Raw genomic sequence first — 24,044 nt, 5'->3', positions numbered from 1 at the left:
GATGACAAGCTTATGGACAAGTGTAACTCAAGCTGGTAATGTGGCAGACATTACTTAGAAATGAGAAAGGGAAATGTCCTACTTCAGGCCACATCTCAGATGGATCTTGAAAGGTGAGTAGACTTTTGAAAGGCAAGATGGGAAAAGGCATGTCAGAAGTGGGGGTGTGGCGGGTTGTGGGAAATGGCACACCCAGGGGGCTGTGAAGAGAGCAATGCTCCTGGACCCAAAGTGTCAGGTGAGGAGAGCATCAGAAGTAAGGCTACAAAATAAATCAAGGCCAGGCTGAGTTTATATTTAACTTCAGATGAAATAAGGAGCCAAACAATATGTCTATGCAGGAAAATTAGATGGCCATGGTAGTGTTTGAGGAATATTAACCCAGTGGCTATAAGAGAGAATGCCATAGGGGAATACTAACATGAGGTGGCCAGTTAGGAGGCTATGATGATACCCCAGTCTTTAAATTAAAAAGGCCTGAGGTGGTTTCAATGGACTTATGTGTCTGGTGATGTTTTAAGTATGTGAAAACTCAAGAGGGAGGTCGTTTAAGGACAGGATGTGGGAGAGAAGGAAGCGAGAGTCAGAGATGACTGCCAAGGGAAGCCTCGATAACTGGGATGATGGTGACTCTACAAGGAGAATTCGGAGCCAAGAGGAGTTGCTACCTCAGGAAAAAAGATGATGAATTTGGTTTTTTAAGTTTATTTGAACTTAGTTCATGTGAAGGCAGCCCATCCAGGTGGCAATATATAGCAGGTAACTTTACATGCAACACCAGTTGGAGAAATAGGGATTTTTTATTTATCACCAACTCAGAGTAGTTTAGTGAAATTGCTTTTTTCATTGGCTTCAATTTCCTTTGAAGAAGATTAAATATGAATAAAGATTACCAGAGTAGGCTGAATGTTGGCTCCCAAAGATACCCCTGCAACCTGTAAATGTTACCGTCGGTGGAAAAAGGGTCTTAGCAAATGAGATTAAGAATTCTGAGATGGGGAAATTATTCTAGATTATCCAGATGGGCTTAAAATGAATCACATATGTCTTTATAAAAGACACATGGGGAAATTCAACCCAGACAAATAAGGGGAAGGCAACGTGACCACAGAGGCAGAGACTGGAGTGATGCAACCACAGGCCAAGGAAGGCAAGTGGCCACTACGGGCAGGAAGAGGAAAGAGAAAGATTCCTCTCCAGGGCCTCTGCGGGAACGCAGCAGAGCTCCCCCACATCTGGACTTCCACACCGTGACACTGATTTCAGACTTCTGACCTCCAGAACAGTGAGAGAAAAAATTTCAGTTGTTTCACATCACCAGGTTTGTGGTGGTTTGTTACAGCAGCCACAGGAAACTAACACTATTTCAAATAATTTCTACCACTTAAATGAGAACTTTCAATATATGCATAAATGGTGATAATCAAGACAATGTTTTTTAATTCAAAGAATTTCTTGTATTTTACATTAAAATATTATCATAAGAGATCTTTTTTGTCATAAAGTTCTTCGGAGTTAGAGAAGCCATGTTTCAAAAACATCTCAATTTATTTAATTTTGTTTACTATACTTTTAAATAAACACCTCTGTATCAGACACCAAAAACTTTTAACTATCTACTACCTTCCACTTTCCAGACTAAATAAGGAATGTCACAAATTAACAACAGCAGGTTGGTATTGAGATACTATCAATAATAACATAAAAACAGCAAAAATGAAAACCACAAATGTAGAAAAGGGGCTTGGTGGAGAAAATAACCCTTATCATTATGTACTTAAGAAAACAGAATAACATACTTCCTAAATATTATGTTTGCTGCATGAATTACAAATATATTGACAATTTCCCATATCTACCATATTTTACAAATTTGTTTTTACCTATCCAATCATATAACCAAAGAGTTCCATAAAGAAAACAGGTTTTCATATTGTAAGTTCATAAATATTTCCTTACATGTTTCTAACTTTTAACCTTGACATATAATATTTAAATTCTAAATATCTTAAGAGAAAATGAAGGACTGATTTTTGCCAGAATTATTCCTTATGCAGTCATATTTAGAATGTCCACCCTTAATAGAAAGAGAAGCATCATTCACACTACAGTAAGCTTACTTTCTCTGTAAGTCTCCTTAGACTAATATAATCAATATTCCTTATAGCCAGATTACTTCATCTTAAAAAAAAAAAAAAAAAAAAAAAGCAGGCAAAAAGACCTCTGAATCTCAGGGAATAGCTAGTTTGAAAATTCAAATGTTATTTTAATAAATTACAAAATGAATACCACACTTATTTTTTAAAACAACTGAAATTTTTGCTTATTCAGATGGCCATTGTCTAAGAGTCCAACTGGCATGCTCATTGCAGGAGCATACCTGAAGTTACAACAACACAGCAAAGATTGTCAATGGCATGTAACTTCATAAAGATCCTGTCAAAAGACAAAATTACAACAAATTTAAAGACATAATTGGTTTTTCTTTTTCTTTTTCTTTTTTGAGATGGAGTCTCACTCTGTTGCCCAGGCTGGAGTGTAGTGGTGCAATCTCGGCTCACTGCAACCTCCGCTCCTGGGTTCACGCCATTCTCCTGCCTCAGCCTCCTGAGTAGCTGGGACTACAGGCGCCCGCCACCACGCCTGGCTAATTTTTTTATTTTTATTTTTAGTAGAGACGGGGTTTCACCGTGTTAGCCAGGATGGTCTCGATCTCCTGACCTTGTGATCTGCCCACCTCGGCCTCCCAAAGTGCTGGGATTACAGGCGTAAGCCACCGTGCCCGGCCCGGTTTTTCTTAAATTTAAAGATCCAATAGGCTTTTATTGAATTCTAAAGTCGGGCAACATCTCATTCCAGAAAACAGAATGAGTGTTCTAATGAACTGATCAGGAGTATGGCTTTATAGGCAGAAAAGGGCTAAGAAAAAGCAGAAACCGTGAAAAAAAGAGAACTGGTTGTTTCAAAGTTACTTTCCTTATGGAATTAAAACAGAGACGACTTCCTTATCATGCCAGCTCAGGTAAACTGGGCCCCTTCTGATTGGTTGCTGTAAATCTCCTCTTTTGAAAAACTGGCTTGTTTCAAAGTTCAGTTTGATTATGTGGCACAGCGGTTCCATTCTGGTTTTGTCTGGTCTGTTGGGCCTAGTGCTGGAACTCAGTCCAAAGCAATGAACTCTTGTAAATTTCATTTAACGATTCCATATGTTCTTTTAAAAAATATTAAAAATTTAAAAAATAAGACAACTAGAAATGTACTGATAAATTCCAAACTGCTTAGTAAGGTGGAAAATCACAGCTGTTACAGACACACAAAAATAATTCTGTAAGTGAATTATGTTCTTGTTGAGTGGCAAAATGTAAAAAAAAAACAAAAACAAAAACAAAACTCAAGAATCTATACATCAGGGAAAGTGTTTAAAAGTGTTAGATTCAAATAAAGATCTGTAGATCATCTCCTTGAAAGGATATTCTAAGCATATTTCAAAAGGGATTAAATAATAAGGAACTCTTTCAAATGTAGATAACTATATTTTTTTAATTTAAATTTTGTTCACCTATCTTCTACAAATGCTTATAAATGCCTAAATGAATTTATTTTCTTGACAATGGGCATATTTTTAATCAAACACTAGAGATGCAGGCTGGTGAGAATCAATTAAAATCCTATTGTGTAAGTGTTCAATAATCTAGAAGGAAAGGTATTATAATTAGAAGTAATATGCATATATAATTTACGTTGTTTGGAAAGCCTAAATCATTGCTAAGAGTTACATGAATTTTTAGAAAACAATTGCTAATTTTACTTCACTTCACTTTGATTTTTGAGTCTCTGAGGCCTACCTCTTAAAGCCCCAACAAGTTTAGCTAAATTATCTTCCTCTACTGTGCAACAAGTTTAAGCAGAAAAACAAAATGCTTTTCCTACTTCTCTTACAGTCTAAGTTATAGAAATGGGTGTAGATGCTCTTAGGCTCTTGTATTCTTGGCTGCCTATGAAGAATTACTCTTGCTTTTTCTCAATTCTGACCCAAATCCCCCAATTACGTTCCGCAGCACACCAGAATTGCTCCTGTTGTTTTACACTGTTGAAAGGCAGGGTAACAGGATGGTTAAGAGGGTTGGCTCAAAAGCCAAACTGTGGAGACTGTAAGCCTGGTCCTGCCACTTTACAGCCAGGAAATCTCAGACAAGTTACTTAGCTTTCCTTTGCCTCTGTTTAAGAGAAGATAATAATAGTACCAATTCATGGGGTTGTCGTGAATCTTAAAAGGGGACGGATAGATAGATAGATAGATAGATAGATAGATAGATAGATAGATAGATAGATAGATAGAACTTAGCACATAATAGGATCTGAGTTAGCTAATGCTCTGACTGCTTTGTGTATATTTCTCTTTAAGACAGAGAAATGGAGATAAATCTCAGTGTTTTTGAGTTGAAAATTAGAAAAATTAAGATTGGCCAGGAAATAAAAAGAGACCAGGGTTCTTTAGGATAGAAAGAAAAAAGGCTTGGCTAGAGGGAAAAGAACCAGTCTGCAAAGCTCATTGACAGCACATCTTTGTAGTGTAGTCCTTCCCTGCATCTGTGCAGATGTTATACCTTTAGAAGACTTGGAGAGAAGGAGTCAGGGAAGAAAAGATGAAATCAGTCACTCAAGACTTGGGAAAGCCACCTTTCCTACAGCTTCACAATCATTACATGCAACTGAAATACTCTACACATTTATTATATATTCACATCAGGTACAAAGGATTTTTAAAAGCATTTAACATCCTCCCAAATAAGTAAATATTGCAATTCATGAAATTGTCTCAGATTGCTAAAGCTGTCATCTGTTGATTTTAATGTTTAAAGGGTTATTTTCAAAAGAAGAAGTACGATAGCTAATTCTCACAAATCAAGACACTGTGTGTTGTATTTTGAATTACATTTGAGGGATTATTCCATTTTTGTTTAAAATCTGATTTATTTAATGGAGAAGTAGAAATATTCTTCAAGGGGTGAGAAAAAATTAAATGCATTTCTTACTTAACTAACCTGGAACCAATTACATTCTAATACATGTTCTATCATGTTACATTGGTTGAAAAACGGCATTTAAAAATACACACACACAGACCACACACACACACACACACACACAAAAGTCCTCTAGGACATGCAGGAATTGCCTTTGGGAGCACCTGTTTTAGGGAAGTGACAAGTGGTACGCCTATTTTCCTACGGCCGTGATGCATATGGCATATTAGGAAGGCTTTTTTAGCACTATTTTTGTCAAAGATAATAATAAATATAATGTGTCTAATTCTGGTCCTCAGAACTAAATGGGAACATAGAAAACATCACCAAAGTTCCAAATAAATTCACAATTAGAACAATGAGGAAAAATTATGGAAACTTAGATTATTTATCTTGGGTAAGAGACCACACTAAATAGTATCCTCTAATTCAAGATGCCTACAGAGAGGATGATGAACATGAACAGCTCTTGTCACTATCTTTGGAGCTGGAATTGTCTTCAGCTTCATTCTCTTCCCACTGTATATCTGCTCTTGGAATGAGATCATCCATGGCTTCTACTGTCTGTATGATATGGTCCCTAAACCAGATCTCCCTATCCACATAGCCAATTGTCTTAGGACATCTCCAAATGTCTGAAATAGAAATAGAAAATTAAAAGTCATCATATCTCAGCCTTTCTGCAATACTCTCCCTACATACAAACACACTTACCACCATTACCTTCACCCTCACCACATATTTCAGAGAATAGCATTTCTACCTGCTAATCCAAACAGGGTATATTCAACCACTCTACATTTCCACATCCAGTCCATCATCCACATTTATTAATTCAAATTCCTTCAAATCTCAGGATTCCATTATTTTATTTTCTTCATGTCCTCTGCTACTACATGATTTCCAGCCATCGTTTCTTAGCTAGATTGATGCAAGGAACTCCTAACTGGTCTCCTCTCTAATCCATTCTCTCTACATCCACTAGACTACAGTAATAAATCCAAAATGAAAAGCTGACTATATCACTCCCCTGCCTGAAGTTACTCCACAGATGCCAACAGCTCTCTGCACCTCACACTAATATCTGCCACACTCCTTGGTCTGATCCTAAAGAAGTGTTTTCTCCAAACCTGTTCTCTTTTTACCTCACACTGCTTCCCACTCTGAACATATTCCATTTCTTACCTACATATTTCCTACTTATCTTAAAGGTTCAGATCAGATAGTGCTTTTGGGAAACCTTACAAATTTTTCTCTGTGTTGCTCTGCTCAACAAGCTAAATTAGTTATCCCATGTCTGCATTCCCACATTATGTTCTATTAATTATAGTGTATTTTAACTGTCTATTAATTTATCTGCTTTTCCCTTTTGTCCATCAGGTCCTTAAGGTCAGGATTTTTTGTCATTGAATCCAGAATGAATTTTCTGAACGCATTTTTTGTGATTGAATCCAGAATGCCTGGCACACTGCCTCATACATGAGAAGCACTCTTTAATTGTTCAATAAATTGAATAAAGGACATAGATTGTAAGAATCAAAACACACAAAGGGGGTGCTTGGAAATGTTTTTGGGTGCACTAATTCAGAAAACATATTAACTTTACTGAAATGTTTTTAAATTAAATTGTATTTTGATGTTGGGGACAAAGTTCTAAGTTTTCCTCCCTTCCAAACAGGCTCTGAGGCAGAGATTTGTTATGCAGGAAGTTTATTGAGGAGTATTCCCAGGAACAATGCCTGTAAAGTAGTGAGAGAAACGGGATTGAACTGAAGGAGAAGGTGAACTACAAGGCACTTACAACAGAGACCTCAGATGATCCTAATGGGACCTCTGAACCTGAGATGACCCTTCACAATGGGCTCATCAAGGCAGTAGGGCTGGGCTTCTGTGCTCCTACGTCGCCCAGTCATTAGATGCAGGTTACTGCCAGGGAGGAACCATGGCCTTGGTGAGACAGCTACTTTGAGAAGAGGCCAATTCCCATTGAGAGAAATAGTTTTGAATCATCATCAGGCAACACTACTAGCAACTGAAGCATTGGATGTCTCATTTCTGTAGGGGATATCGAGGTGGTACATACAGCACGCATTTTAGTTCACTCCTCAGGCCACTCAGATCCACCTAGTTCATATAGTAAGTTAGTAAATTCTCACTCTCTGGGAGCAGGTCCTCGAGGATTCTAGTCTATCTCTTCTCCTGTAGAAATTTACAAGAGGAAAGTTAGTAGGACAAACTATAGTTCCCAATGCAGGTGGTCTCAAGGTCACAGCTGATATTCATTGTCTCCATCCTCTACTATCCCTTGCCAATTCTTCTTATCTTTGGCTAGCATCTCTTCCAGTCCAGGTTGTTTGCTGGTGAATAACACAGACCCTCGTCTAGAAGGGGACTGAGTCCCTAATCACCACACTTGTCTTAGGTCACGGCTGCCCACACTTGTCTGTTTGAATAGGGGGTACTAAGTGAGACCTAAGTGGATCAGCTGGGTGCCAAAAATATTTTTTTCCTTTCTCCCACTGTGCGATAATGGCCATACTTCCTCCTGAGGATACGTTACCCTTGCCAGTATGGATTATTGTTTTCCTTGCCTGCTGGTCTCTGGGTATGAGGAAACTGAAGTAAGCAGGGAGCAGCTGCAACTTCAAGTTTGATGGAAATCTTACCACGCCTTCTTGTGGCAGCATTCCCTGTGTTAGAACCAGGAATTCTAGGTAAACATAGCCCAAATATCTAAAAATGGAAAGCAAAAAATGTCCCTAAAGGGTGACTAGGAGAGGTGGTAAGCAGGGACACTCCTGTTCCTTTTCTGTTGGTTCCTGGACCTATTGATTGTAGTACTGGGAATACAGCACTGTAAAATAGTCATTATTTTAGGCTGTATACTATATCTGAAAGATGGCACCCCAACCCCACAGGTATCATCTCCAAGCTGGTTCCTTGCAGGTGCCATGCCAAACTACTACCTCACCTTCAAAAGGCCGTGCCATGGGTTTCTCGGGCTGACAGCTTCTAGGAAGTATGATATGTGATAGCATCCAATGTAAAGTGCCCACCCCCACAACTACCCTTGCTGTAAAGTGTGCCCCTTGGTCTAAAGCAATGTAATATATACACAATGTTGATAGAACAGAAACTTGGTCAGGTGCAGTGGCTCACGCCTGTAATCCCAGCACTCTGGGAGGCTGAGGTGGGCAGATCACGAGATCACGAGTTTGAGACCAGCCTAATCAACACGGTGAAACCCTGTCTCTACTAAAAATACCAAAAAAATTAGCCGGGCATCATGGTGCATGCCTGTAATCCCAGCTACTCAGCAGGTTGAGGCAGGAGAATCACTTGAACCCAAGAGTTGGAGGTTGCAATGAGCTGAGATTGCACCATTGCACTCCAGCCTGGGCGATAGAGTGAGACTCCATCTGAAAAACAACAACAACAACAAAAAAACAAACTCTAAAGCCCTCAAACAGTGATGCCAGCTGAGCTTCAGAAGTTAGGAAAGGCAAAGTCATACCTGGGGGTTGATGATATTCACTGACAACTAGCTGGCTCCTCTCACAAAGAGATGGTGCCATATTGGAGGCTCGGTGTTGGTCTCTGCTGCTGTCAGATTAGGCATTTGGCAACAGCAGTGGCCAGGTCAATATTGTTGAGTGGGAATACATGCCATATGGCCCATTCATGGATTCTGTCTTTTTCACCATGTCTACTCCATTCATGCAATCATTGTGTCAGCATTGGAGTGGCCAATGACTACGGTCATTTTCTCTATTTTATTTTTAGAGCTTTTTTGGTGGTGATTGCCCTCTGACAGGCATTAACAGATACATACTACAAAGATCTTCACACTTCATGACCATTCAATAGGTCCATCTATATACCACTTCCTATACACCCTCATTCCTAATCTTTCTTTTTTTTCTTCTTTTTTTTGAGACTGAGTTTCGCTCTTGTCACCCAGGCTAGAGTTAAATGGCATGATCTCGACTCACTGCAACCTCTACCTCCTGGGTTCAAGTGATTCTCCTGCCTGAGCCTCTCAAGTAGCTGGGATTACAGGCGCCTGCCACCATGCCTAGCTAATTATTGTCTTTTTAGTAGAGACGGGGTTTCATGTTGGTCAGGCTGGTCTCAAACTCCTGACCTCAGGGGATCCACCCACCTCAGCCTCCCAAAGTGCTGGGATTACAGGCATGAGCCACCACAACCAGCCTAATCTTTCAATCTCTCCTAAGTCCCTCACCAGCCGGCCAAGCCATTCACCATTAACCATGAATTTGTGTATATTCTTAACTTGGACCATACAAAAGGTGCAATGTGCAAACCTCTGACCTTTGGGAGGATTTCCTATCATTGCTATAATTCAGAGGCACCTTTGAATGAGGTAGTAGTGCTGCAGCAGTACATTTCTGGCTGGCATTCATCTAGTAAGTTGATAAATTCATGAACCAAGCTCATACTTTTTCCTTCTTTATCAACTAGGATAACATCCCCCACCTTGGATGCAGCTATTGGTGTGAGCAGAGGAAGAAGTGCAGTTTCCACTATGGTCCCTCACATGTGGAAAGGGGCCACCTGCTCATGCAGTTTTCTTCTGCCTTCTGGCCTTTGCTGTGTTCAATCCCAGATGTAGCAGTTTCATTTCAGTGCTTCATACTACCAACACCCAGTAGCACACACTAAAGTTATTTTTCCAAAGGTGCATAATTATTAGCTTCAGAGGGCATGTCTTTGCTCCTAACCCTATGGTTCTGTTTTGTCATTTTCCTACTGGGGTTTGCACAAGCGATGCCAGATTATATGACTCTAGTGGCAGGGCTGATTTCACTGTGGCATGAACTTGCTATCCAGCTCTTTTCTATTCTAAACCCCAATCAAAGTTGACAGCATTAAAATGTCCCTTAGTAAAAGACTGGAACAGTATTACTAAGTGTGAAATATGTATGCTACCTCCAGAACCCAAAGAGGCCTGTCAGATGTTGTGTTTCCTTCTTAACGTGTCTCACTGCTTAATTGCAATAGTTTCTCCTTTACTTTGGAGAGGCTGTCCCGGCATGCCTCAGACACCTAAAGCTGATGGAGAAGACCCCTGTATCCCCATAAGGTCTACCTCCTGCCTTCTAGATCACACATGCCTTACCAAGACTTGCCACTTACTGCAGACAAGTCTGATAAACATTATGCCATCAAATAACAGATCCATGTGAGATTCAGCAGATGTCCAGATAGTCCAGGTTCCTTAAGAGTCCAAGACAGACAACATAGCCCTGGGGCAAGACTGTAAGTTTTTACTGTTATCTAATTCAAGTGAATGTGAAGTGCTTCTGTTCCTCCTCCCTGATAAGATGAGAAGAAATGGATTTGCCAGATCAATGGCTGCCAACCATGTACTTGAAGCCTGGTTGAGTTTGTGATAGCCCTCTGTCATTCACTAGAATTTATTTGTTTTTTATAGGGGCCAGACTTATGCTCATCACCATTTTCTTTACTATCAGAGAGTCCAATTCTGTAACAGCATCTTTTCAGCGAACCTTGGACAACAGAGGATGGCTACCACTGGCTTTTCAGGGATGATGATGCTCCTCTCACTAATATTTTTATTATCTGTTTGGCTCCAGGTCCTCCAGAACACGACCATCTGTTAGTTTTTCAGCCCTCTGTGTACTAAGACAACTTCTCTGAGCCTTTTGATTAGTTCGTCCACTGTCTGCTACAGCAAAATTCTGGCATTTCTATTTATTATAGTATTGGTCATCATTTTTACCAAGCTTTCAAGAATCATTTTAGCAATATGTTAACACCATCTCCCAAAGCCCTTGCCAGGGTGTTAAATTCTACATCATTAGCAAGTGATCCCATGTTCATAAACTCTCCCTTATTCAACTTTCTGTTCCAACCACTTTGAACCAGCACCCTCTGGATCCAGTCCAACATATATGCTCCCAATTCCTGGAGAACATATGGCTCTTTGAGCTTCCTTCCATAGCAGAGCCAGTATATTCTTGGCCATGTTATGTTGGGAATTGACCCTAGATATCAGCCTGATGGCTTCAAGGTTGGTTGAAAAAAAAAAAAAAAACTGTAATTCAGTTGTAACACAGGTCTCAGCCAAACTTACAGAGAACTTTGGCATTAAGATAGTCTTTGGGAGTTTCCTCATCAAAACAAGGGGCTGTGGCTTTGTACTATCTATGTTGTTGAGTCACTGGATGTCAGCTAGCCCCTGGGAGGCAGGCATTACCTTGGAGAGGGCAGCTTCCTTCACCAGCAGTCAAGTCCAGTAGAGGGACTTAGCCGTGAGTCATCAGCAGACAACACTTCCAGTAGGTGGGGAAATAGTGCCTCGGTTCTGAAAGGGGGATCTGGGTGCCCACCAGAGCATCTACCATAGAAAATATGCCAGTAAGACAAAAATTAGGAAGCAAACCTTACAAACTCTGCCATTACCTCTTCTCTGACACCGCTGAGGGGATAAACAACTCTGGTATATTGGTTGTCATTTCACGTGGTCAACATTTCTAGGAGAGTAAATAAATGGATTGTGAGATTTGTTCTTCTTGCAAAGACTTAGGCGATCACAAGAAGTGAAATGTTTGGTAGAAAATAATGGTGCCTCAAGGGTAGACCTAAGTACTTTAGTCCTCGGATCCTAGAAAGCTAGACTCTGAAAACTTCTGGCCTCTCAGAAGTTTCTGGAAGTTTTTATCCCCTGTGATAATACAATAAGCTCAAACTCTAAAAACTCTTTTGTGTCTTGGAGTTAAACATTAGATTTCTTTGGTACAAGTTTTATTCATTTGCATAGCAAACAAATCTATCCTATGTTCCTAGTTCCTGGTGATTTTAAAAGGTAATGCTGTACACACATATATGACTGCACACAGCATTTTTTTTAAAAAAAGGTGTGCAATCATAGAAAAGCAAATGACCAAAGCTGCCCGCTCACATCTCAGATACCCCTTGACCTACTTAACGGACAACTTCTCAGAAAGTGCATATGGACTTCTTTCTCTTCATGTCATGGGATATAAAACTAAAGGCGTGTATGTAGATTATTGCAAGAAAATTATTTGAGTTTCTAATATCTTTATTATCCAATGGAAATATATTTAGAGGCTTGTTAACTCAGGAATACATTAAAAATTATTAAAATGTTAAATAAAATAATGTAATACAATTTAATTATTTCATTATATTTGTAAAATATTTTCCAAAGATTTTACCTTCTTTGAGCTCTTCCAGAGCCTATTAGGTAAGCAGGAATTATTTTACACACATTCCTATATATGGAAACTGAGGCAAATGTTAAATTATTTTGTTAAAACTCACACAGCTAATGAGAAATCCTCCCAAGGCCTGACTGTGGTCTTTTTGCATCAAAGTCAATATTGCTCAGCTGCACCAGGTAGTCATGTATAAACATGGTGTATACTTGACCTTCAAAAAAATAGCTCGTTTTTATGTACCTAGAAACACATTTCCCAACGGAGAATCTACAAAACAAATAAAAATTAATTTGGATTGGGGTTTTAACTTTTTGTAAATGCAAAACACAGCCACAGATCAGAATTTCTGTCCTCTAGAGGATACCTCACTTGTTTTCATCCTTGAAGCAAACACTGTGGGAAAATTAGAAAGAGCTGGTTCAGCTGATTTAAAGTTATCTTAGCAACAACATTTCCCATGTTATGCTGAGCAGAAAATTCCTGAAGTTTCAAATTTTGCATGATGTTAGACTTTCCTGAAACATAGGGCTGTATGAGGTTTTAAAGAATTGATTGATACTTTTAAAGTTAGAGCAATTTCCATTTTTTAAAAAGGAGATCATTTCCTATCTTTTTTATCTTGAAGAGATCCTCTTCATAATGATGATTACCCTAGCTACTGAGTATTTTCTCCAGGCAAAAAAGGAACTTGAGCAGCACATCTGTAAACTTATCCCAACCCCATAGTCCACGTGGAGGCTGACTTCAAAGCAGAGAGAAGCCCTAATAAGAATTACACACAACACAGTAATAATACTTCTTAATAATAGCACCTAACAATTATACAACGCTTTGCACTTTCAAAGCATTTTACAATCATTAATTAGTTTATCCACACAACATCCCTGTGACTTATGCCAGTATTATTATCCTCATTTTTAAAATGAGGAAACTAAGATCTAAAGTGATTAAGTGCCTTGCCCAAGGTCACATAGTGAATCAGTAGTACGATCTGTACTTGATTTCATAACTCTGTCTAATTTTCAGGACTGATAGAGAATGTGAAATCTTTGAGGTCCACAAACCATCTGCTTGGAATACAAACCTATTGTTTCCCCACTTGCCAATAATACCCTCCTTTCGTCATTGATTTCTATAAAAGAAAGCTAAGAAATTAAGAATCTGCCCTTTAAAATACCTAAGTATATAATAAACTCATTTAAATTAAAGAAAAAGTAGAAAGGAAAGCCAGTGTGTATGAAAATCATGTGCTCTCCAATATCCTGTCATTAGGATAAATGTATTTGTGATGGATCCCTAAATTATGTTTTCTGTCTAGCAGAAAAGAAGTTGACAGCCCAACCACATCCTGCAGCTATAATTAATATAGACAGCTCCTTGTTCCCAAATATGACCTCTTACTAACACCAGCACCCCTACCACTAATCAAGTGAACCAATCAAAGGAGCCTACATAATTTTTTTCTCCCTATGATAGTGAAAAATTGCCTCTGGGCTCATTAAATTTGAGGATATATATATCTAGATAAACAAAAGAAAACTTTTTTTTTTAACTTTTGGAAATTTATCCTAATATGTTCCCTATCAGAATTGGTTAGAATAAGCTAGGATATGTTCCAGACCAAACAACATTCAAATCTCAATGACATAACACAAATCTATTATTTCTTGCTCATAGTACGCATCCATCTTACGTTGGTGGGAGCAATCTACTCCACCTTGTCTTCATTCAAAAACCCAGACTGACAGAGCCATAAACATATGGGTCACTTGGACAGGAGGAAAGAATATTCCAAACTGCACACTAGATTTTGAAGCTTCAACATGGAAGTGGCACATCATCCTTATGCACACTTCACTGGCCAATGGCTAATTCAAATGGGCATCAAAGTGCAACCCTACCATGTATGCAGAAGAAGAGAACCAGAATAGACGGGAATCCCAAATAATGACTACTCAACTTTCTGGTCACCAAATATTTGACACATTCCTCTTCCAGCCTACTTCCTGTCTCAAAGTGACAAATGTCAGGGCCACACAGTCTTTTAGACAAAGATATGTGTTAAAAGCCAGATCATAATTTGCTATCTTCCCTCACCCATGATGGCCACTAGCAACATTTCAGACAGTGGAGGCTCTATTGGCTGAATAAGCATGAAGCAGCACAGAGCTCCTATCTAATCAATAGTGGAATCATAGCACGAACAAGAAATAACCTTTTGTTGTTGATTTAAGCGCTGAGATTCTGCAGTTGTTTGTTATTGCAGACTAAGCTGGCCAGTCATCTTACAAGGTAGTATGGATTGATAACAGCCATATTTCACTCACAAAAGTCAGATGAAACACCTCATTATCAATAAGCTCCAAAAGGAAGGGAAAAATAGGGAATACAAATGGGTGACAAAATTGGCCTTGATGTCCATTATGCCTAGTTATCTCTATACTCCTTTTTTTCTTTTCCCTCCCTTCCCCTCCCTCCCTCCCTTCTTTCCTTCCTTCCTTCCTTCCCTCCCTCCTTCCCTCCTTTCCTCCTTCCTTCCTCCCCTCCCTCCTTCCTTCCTTCCACCCTCCCCTCCCCTCCCATTCTTCCTTCCTTCCTTCCTTCTTTCCTTCCTTCCTCCCCTCCCTTCCCCTCCCCTCCCTTCCCTTCCCTTCCTCCCTCCCTCCCTTCCTTCCTTCCCTCCTTTCCTCCTTCCTTCCTCCCCCCTCCTTCCTTCCTTCCCTCCCTCACTCCCTCCCTTCCTTCCTTTTCTTCCTCTCTCTTTCTTTCTTCTTCTACTGAAGAAAGACACCAAAGTCTCCTGCAAGCAGCCTAGTTAGAGGGAGGCTTTGGAATCAGAGATGACTCTGAAGTCATGGTATAATTTTAACAGAGTTCATGGATAAAAATTTCAAGAACAAAGGCTCCTGAGACAAAATACTTGCATGGCACTGACTGCCTAGAAACCAACTTGTTACTTTCTGAAGAAGCAAGCAAATGAAATAATGATATCTTTACATAGTATGTGCATTGCTTTTTTCCAATCCCTTGGATTTTTATGGCTATGATCGTTATTTTAAGGGCTTATCATTTATTACATCTCTATGATACACTTAGCACTTTACATGTACCTATTATTTCATATTTTATACAAGAAGTATTTTTTAATTAAATTTACAAGTGAGAAAACTAAGGTTCTAAGGATTTGAATAGTTTTGCCAGGACAGGCAGCTAATGAGCAGCTGAGCCAATAAAGACATTCTATTTGGGTGGCACTAAAGCCCATAGAATTTCTTGGGCATCTCATTGTCTCCTTTTCAGAGGCTCTGTTATTTACCATATGAATGTATTCACACTGGTTTCAAACTTTCAGCAAAGCTTCTCTTAAACTTCTGTGGTTGCAGAAATCTGGGACTCAATGTGGCATGTGAGGAGAGCTGCATAGTGCAAGTCTTCAGCACCCCACGCTGAAGCCCCATGATTCCACCTTGCTTCAGAGGAGCTTGTCAAGTTCCAGACTTGCCTCCAGGGAGAAACCCTGTGCGTTACACCACATGCCACTGACTGCCCATTTCCGATATAGCAGCTAACACAGATTGAGTGCCAAGAATATACTAGGTATCATTTTAAGTACTTTTCCCAAGTTAACTTGGGTAATCCTCACAGCAATCCTAAGAGACATTGTTCTATAATTATCTCTAACACAGGAAAATTGAGAGGTAAGTAATTTGTTGAAGATTACACTGCAGAAATTTGAACATAGGCAGTTCTTTTCCAAAACATCTGTACTTGAGCATTCTACTATGCTGCCTCTCAAAACACACAAACGAGATAAGGTATAGCTAGGTGGTGGAAAAAACACTGCCTTAAGAGGAAAGCAACTGCTATTTTGAATTCCTTTTTCCCTTAGCTCAGCTCATCAATTCATCCATTCAGTAAATGAGCAAATAGGGCCTTCTAAGTACCAGGCATTATTTTAGCTGCTTGGGACACATTGATGAAAAAAAAAAAATTTCATGGGGATTGGAGGGCAGGTGTGGACCACAGACCCATTAAAGTGAGCTTTGGTTAAATCATTCAATTACTCAGGTTGCTAGTTGCTTTATGACTTTAGTCAGGATGACATCCTTCTTTCCGCAAAAGAAGAGAGATTGAAGAAACCTTCCTTTGTGACTCCCTTCAGCTCCAAGACTCTGAAGTCTAGTTCTGTACAAATTATCACCTGCACAAATAACCACCAAAGCATTCCTCTCCCCTCTTTCATGATTGTGAGGCTTTGCCTGAAGGAATTTGGAAAAGGTGCTCTCTAACATCATCTATAAGGGCTCAGGGTTTCGGTAACAAGCAGAATTCAAATTTCACAGAGTCTCATAGTGTCTTGACTCTTACTAAGTAAGGAAAGTAGCATTAAAAAATAGAAGTACTTGAGTGAGCTAGTTATTTTAAAAGGAGAACTACTTCTTAAAAGCAGTTACATATTACCCTTTCATTTGATTTCTAATACTCTAATGATGAGTAATCATCTGTGAAGCAACCTAGATGAGTTTTGTATATGGTTTCTTAGTCTGCAGATAAAGAACATTTCTTGCAGAAAAACAGAGGAGAGTGGCACACATCTATCTTTCCTAATACATAGAGAATGGTTTGTGTTTACCCATAGAGCAGGCATAGAATCATATTCACCACTGAGAGAGCAGAATATGTTTTAAAGATGCAGAGAAGGGTAAAGTCTCAAATATAAGGAGGCAGGCAAGTGATGAAGTATCACAGTGAGTCATTACTCCAAGAGGTTTCCTATAAACATTAACCAACAAAGGAGGAAAGATTGGCCACTTGGAAGCACACATTAATGACTTAGGATGAAACATAAATCATTTCAAAGAACTATGTTGAAACTCGGAGTTAAAAGCGAGAGAGAAACAAGCAAGAAGAGTGGGTTGTCACCCAAACCAAGGTTAAGTTCTAATCATAGCCGAGAGAGTGTTCCAACTGACGATGTCAAACAAGGCAGTTCAGGTAATAGGACTGAATGATATATGACTAGGAAGTTTCCAACAAATTTGATTTATCCTCCTTGAGAAATATTTGGGGACTGTAACCTAGATAAACTCTAAATTGAAATTTCTTTGCAAAGCAATAAAATTGAGACTCTCAAGTGTCTATACCTCAATTACTTTCTCCCAAGGTTTTAGAATCAAAAGAGAGATTGTACACAGTTCTGTGACTTCACAAAGTGACTGGCTGGGAACTAATGGTATTACAGGACAGCTTATTTTGAAAGAGGGCTCATGTAAGCTGTTCTTAAATGAAATACCCTAGACATTAAGATGAAGTAGGAAAAGTTCTTTCATAATGAAAAGTTATGGGATGATCAGTTCATCCATCTAATTTTTGTGAGAGAGAGGAGAAAAAAGAAATTAAAACAATATTAAGTCATACAATGTCCCACAGCTGAGTCCCCTAGAAGGCAGTATTTATATCATTCCAGGACCTCCTTCCAAGGTTAAGAAGCTGCAAATATCACTTAATTTTCCACTTTGTTCAAATCCTGAAAATACTGGCCCTCAAAATTAAATCACCGAGGGTGGCCTTACACTTAACATCATTTCCAGGGGCTCAGAAGCCCACTTACTCAAAATAATATTATTCACCAAAATTCATTTAAAGAGAATTTGAATTGAATCCTATGACTACAGATACTTCTGGAATAGATGACATATAATTGGAGAAACCATCACTGTGGTATAAGCGACCATTTTTGACAGGGAAGAAGGAAGATAGAAGGTGGATGAGTACTCTAAAGGCCTGGAAGGGATGGCTAGAAAGTGAAAAAACACTGATGACTAGCATTTTTAGAACAAATATTAGTCATTTCATAGCTTTGCCTAGTACCATCTAGCACAGTGCTCCAACATGACTGGGCTCAGACCACATACGTGCTGTTTATATGGCCATGACAAAACGTTCTGACATTGCCAAGAAAGTCCCAGATAGTAATACAAGAAAACAGGATTCAAATCAACATGAGTAATCTACCTTCATGCACACTCAATGCTCTATAAAAACTTTGGTCACTCTTGTCTCTTCCTTTGCGGATAATGGATCAAAGCCACTGCTCTTTCTGGCTCTCTTCTCTATCACTGTGCCTCTCTTCACTAGGCTATCCCCTGGTGACTGACCACTCACACCACCTTACATACATAGAAACATTTTGTCTGCTGTCATACCTGTCCCACGTACATCTACACTGCCTCCTGCATCCACCCAGCTCTTTGCAGTTCTCTGCTTTCCTGCCTTTCTCATGCATTTTCTTCTTGCATTGATTCTTAGTGTAGTTTATTTCATCGGCTTGTTACCTAATCTTCCTGATTGCAAGCTCTGCCCCACCTATGTCTCCATATTGCTACCAGGCTAATCTTTCTAATACACACTGGCACATATTCTTCCCTGCTCCTGAAAGTCAACCAAATTATGCCTAACCTGCTTAGCCTGAGCTTCTAGACCCATGGGCTTCTCCACAAATCTATACTTCATACCTCCCCACCATTACCTCTATTGTTTCCTATACCAGGAACACCTTGCACCTCATTTCAGCCTCTTGAAATCTCACCCATCCTTAAATATCAAATTGTAATGGCATCCATTTGAAAAAGTAATTCCCAATTCACCCTAACTCTTATCCTCCCCATCTAAATAAATGTGATCTCTCTTCTTTTAGCCAGGATAATTTTTTTTGTTCGTTTATCTCTTGTTGCATGTGATGGACACTATGACACTCCACTCGAATCCTCCTTTAGGAATGAAGGACTTATTCCCCTATCCAGGGAAGAACTGCCAGAGGACACCCTGAGCTGTCACTTGTATCTGGGAATTGCTTCTGCTAAAGAAACATGCCTCACCCAAGGTCACTACTTCCAGTGACAGGTGTATCCAAGCACTGATCAACATGCAGGAACAAAAACCTGGCCCCCTGCAGCCCAACTTAAGACTCTGAAGAGTCACCCCAGCCCTAGAGCTCCTGTGGGGTTAGCTGAAAACTTCACTTGGAATGCATCAAAACCTAACTTCTTTCCCTGCCCAATTATTTCATATTTCAGTGGTTCCATAGCTTTCCTTTTCCCCAGCACACGCAGAGGTGTTATTCTCAAGAGCACTTCCAAACAAACGCTCTGCATGCTCCATCTTAGAGACAGCCTCCAAGGGAACCTAAATTGTAACACAGCACTTATACATGGTTAGTTTCCCTTCTATTAAAGTTATGTATGCATTTATTCATACTAAATTATAAACTCTTTGGAACAGGGATTGCATTTTCAAATCATATATGCCTGCAGTGTTTAGCATCAAGACTCCAAAGTGTGTAGCACATATAAATGAATAAATGAGGGAATGAATAATTAATGCTTAAAATTAGCACTCTGTGGTTCTGCAAGGTCTTTACACACCTAAAATATCATCAGCTTGTTTTCTTTCATTGATAGTATTTAATGAGCATTAGTTACAAGTAAGGCACTGTGCTAGCTGCACTAGGAAGGATGTATAAAAAGAAGTAATGGACTCCCTGCCCTCAGGAAGTTTATAATTTAGTCAGCAGGATAATTACAGCCATTTACGGCCATCGTTCCCAACGCTGGCTGCTCACTGGAATCACCTCAGCAATTTCAATAATTGCTCCCAATTTCAATTGCTCCCAGTACTGGGCCCCACCCCCAAAGATTCTGATTTAATGGGTGAGGCGAGCACCAACTCCCCAGGTGATTCTAATGTGTCACCAACGTGGAGAACCACTGAAATATGAAGAGCTATGTGTTCTAAGAACTGTTTTAAGCACTTAGCCCAAGTTAACTAATTTAAGCCTCATAACAGCATTATGAGAAAATTACTATAATTGTCATCATTTTATAGACCAAGAAATGAAAGGGCAGAAGGTTGAAGTAATTTGCTCAAGGTCACACAGTTAGTTAGGTGTGGAGTTAGATCAAACCCCAAAACTCAGGCTCCGAATTTATGACTCTTAACTACTCTACTTCCTCACTTTTGGAGACAGCATGAAAAGTAAACTAATTTGTGTTGAGTAAAATCTATATAAATATTTTATTTGAAAATCGGAGGTCTCCATGATGGAAATAATAACAACAACAATAACCTCTGACATTTGGATTGTACTTAGATCTCAAATATTAGAGTAAGAAGGAAATCTTAGTTTATTAAGGGAGACTTAGAATAATGATGGGTTTACATAGGCAGATGAGGTAAAAATGAGCTAGATAAGTAAATGATATATGTTTAAAAATTTGCAACTTATAGCTGCAAGTGGATTTTTATTTAATTGTTCTATAATACAAATGGAATGCTCTTTGTTCTTTCTTAAAACTCCTATCATTCCACTAAGATCATTAACTGTATCAAAGTTATTTTAGGATACTCTCGTTGATATCCAGAAACATGTAACAATAAGCAAAGAAAGAGGATAACTGGAAGTCAGTGAGCCAGAGGAAAACACTGGGGGTAGCTAAAATCTCCACTGTGTTTTGTCTCCTTAATACCCATCTCTCTTTTTATCTCCATAGTTAATAGAGTTGCAAATAGATGTCAAGTAAATAATTGGATCCTTACCCTTCTTTCTTCCTCCCCACTGCTCTCATCCACCCTTCCCAAGGTCTCTTTGTCTCCCTCTCAATCATTCCTGTTACCTTCTGTTGCTCCCCATATATGTTAACCAAGAGAAACAGAAACACCTTCCAGCCCACCGTAAAATACTCTCTCACAGGGAAGTGCAAGCCCAAGAAAACAAGTCCATAAATCTTGTTTAAGCATAGAGCATGTTTCTGGGGAGTGCGTATGAATCATTGCTTATTCTCTTGACTATATGTGTATTTCTCATATACATTCATGTATCGCAAACATACTTCAACTGATAGAACTCAATGTTGTCAGAAGTGGGACTTGAACATAAACTTCTGATTTTTATTTAATACAATTTCCACTATACCCCTGTTTTTAATACCCTATTAGAAATTTGGCTCAAAATTAATGTTTTGGAATGATTTCCTAAGTCTCTAATGCGACTTATAAAAATCACAATATTTTTAAGCTCCTCCTCAGGAATACTGAAGAACTCAGAACCTTTATACACAGAGCCTAGAATATTTAAAACTTCACTGTAGGTGCATAGAAGAAATAAAGTACAAACCTAAAAGTACAATGGGATGTAGATATAGATTTAGATATAGAGCAAGGTACAAATGATTTTTCTTAAGTAGTAGCTGATTTTTTTCCTCCCTTTGTTTCCCAAACCCAAACCTTCTGTCATTTCATAATACTTTTAGAATTTTAAAAATTATGCAAAATGTTTAAAAATTCACCATAATCAGATGAGTTTTAAGAACTTTATAGATCCTAAGACTATTGTTTTAGGGAGCTCCGACCTCATAGCATATGAAACATATTAAAATGTACCTAAATTCCACACTAACACAATGTTATAGGGGACTATGCAAGAGTTGAGTTGAGCTGCAGTTGAGCAACTGAAATGATGCAACATTTTGCAATCTTATTTTTATACTGCATGCATATGTATATGTATCCCACACACCCCCACCCTGTCCCTGTTCTCAGATATTTTCATACTCCCATAATAATTATGTGATTTACCTGGTGGGAAATTACAGTACAATATTATATCTGTTCCAATATCCACAAAGTCTACAGTTGTCCTAAAGGCAATGACAAAGGCAATCAGTAACCAAAATTTGGGAAGCCACCTATAATGAATAAAATGTTCCCTAATTTGGCCAAGCTTAAAGAGTTTCAAAATAAGGCTTTGTAACTTTCATTTTATGTTATCTAAATAGTTATACCTATATATATTATTGGGATCAAAAGACTGATTTTGTGGCCTACCGCTGAGAATTAACTACTTGATAAATGAAGACTGGGTTAATTGTATTTAACTTGTTTCCCTTTGGTGCTTAAACATCTGGCTAGATAATTTACACCTAAAAATCTCTATAAACAACAGACATTTCTTAACAGATAGAGCCCAGTATTTTTAAATGCCAATTTGATTAAAACTGCAAAATCTAGGTGAGCAAGAATAAAAAGATCATATTTCTACTTCCTTTCACATATGATAATCCCCTGCTTCTTGCCTTTAAGAAAAATTTGCACTGTTTACATTTTAAATGTTAGATGAGTACCTGAATAATCCACTATGTAATTTAAAACCATACATTTTAAAAGGTTGCAAATTTAAGAACAGAGAAAATATTAGACAGCTAAATGAACTAAAGTATGTGTTTTTAAAAAGCTTAATATTTCAGTCATAATACTATAGTTTCAAAGTTTCTGAGTCTCCTAAGGTTAAAGACTACATTTAAGATAAGAATCCTACACAGATTTACCAAGAATGTGGAAAGAATGCCCTTCCTTTTATGGGTCAGAATCCTGGGCAGAGATAATCCATGGGTGGACCCAGGTCTGCAGAGCACCTACCGTGTGTCAGGCACTGAGCCAGGCCCTTCAGTACAGCAAATTTGAGATGGTGCTTTGTCTTTCCCTTTTGAAGATCAAATCTTTGTTTTGAATTATGTATTTTAGTGTTTCTACTTGACGATGAGATATAATCAGGCAAATATGACCCCCGCCAAAAAAAAAAAAAAACCTCAGGGCATTGCTGATCTCTGAACATAACGAAGAAGACCCCAAACAGAACCAATGCAATTTAATAACCAGTAAACTTGAATTTTTACCAGGCTTGTGTACGAAATAATCATTGCTGACATTTATTTTTAACTATACACCAGGTATTCTTCTAATGTTTCACATCTGGGAAACTAGCACATTTGATCATCAAAACTGAATGCTATTATTATTGTCATTTCACAGATAAGGAAACACAGGTATAAAATGGCTATATGACTTGTCCAAGCTCTTGCAGATAATAAGTGGCTTGGGTGATATTTGAATGCAGGTAGTTTGACACCATAGGTATAGACCACATTCTTAACCACCATACCATATACTGCCTCTTAACAAAAGTCTAAATGCAAGTATTCCAAGAATGTAAAAGTACTGAAAACAAGTATTTGAAGCAATACAATTCCAGCAAAGCCCTCTATGAAATGACTAAAATAGACTTATCAAAAACGTTTGTTAATATGAGTCTCCAATGCAGAATTAACTGTACCTTGTCTTTATTACCTAATGCTTGAATTATAAACCAAGCTAACATCATTATCTAGTATACCTTAATAATGACAAAGAATAACAATAACAATAATAAAAATACCTTACATTTGCATATGTTGACCGTTTTCAAAGCATTTTCATCTGAATTCAACTTTTATTATTATTGATGTATGCTTTCACATACACTATCTTGAAAAGAGAAAAAAACCCTCATACAATGCTAGGCTTTACTGATTAAAATCTGTCATACTGTATTTCCAGAATTATTTAAAATAGATAATAGTAAAAAGAAAATATGTATTTCAACCCAAATACAATATCAGCAACAAGCAAACACTATACTTACTCATGAATAAAACACATTTTATTTTCACCATTCAAAGAATAACTATTTATGAATTTATCCCAACATTATTGCTGACCTGAGAAATGAACTTAGCAGTGGGTAAAAAAGAAACCTCAGGTAAAAATGAAAAATTACTAGAAGCGCTCACATTATAACACAGAGTGACAAATATTTTATTCATTGAGGAAAATGAAATGAAAGATTATATTGTGTTTTCTTTGAAAATGAAGTAAAAATCCCCATACTACTTTATGCATTAACTTAAGAATTTAGATT

At 38.3% G+C, this 24,044-nt stretch overlaps 1 protein-coding gene and 1 long non-coding RNA gene across 6 annotated transcripts in view; both read right to left on the bottom strand.

Moving 5' to 3' along the window:
* MACROD2 (mono-ADP ribosylhydrolase 2) overlaps window positions 1-24,044 on the bottom strand; it is a 2,087,937-nt gene that overhangs the window by 1,417,731 nt on the left and 646,162 nt on the right. The window lies entirely within an intron of this gene.
* Window positions 5,391-12,520, bottom strand: LOC109024393 (uncharacterized). The gene is made up of 4 exons (XR_002003898.4): window positions 12,357-12,520; window positions 11,269-11,409; window positions 7,184-7,226; window positions 5,391-5,662 (listed from the first exon to the last, which is right to left on the bottom strand). It is a non-coding gene; the product is annotated as an uncharacterized lncRNA (long non-coding RNA).

This window comes from Gorilla gorilla, chromosome 21 (assembly GCF_029281585.2).
Source record: "Gorilla gorilla gorilla isolate KB3781 chromosome 21, NHGRI_mGorGor1-v2.1_pri, whole genome shotgun sequence".
Lineage (NCBI taxonomy): Eukaryota > Metazoa > Chordata > Mammalia > Primates > Hominidae > Gorilla > Gorilla gorilla.
The sequence above is the reverse complement of the archived record's forward strand: the minus strand, read 5'-3'. Positions and strand labels throughout refer to the sequence as shown.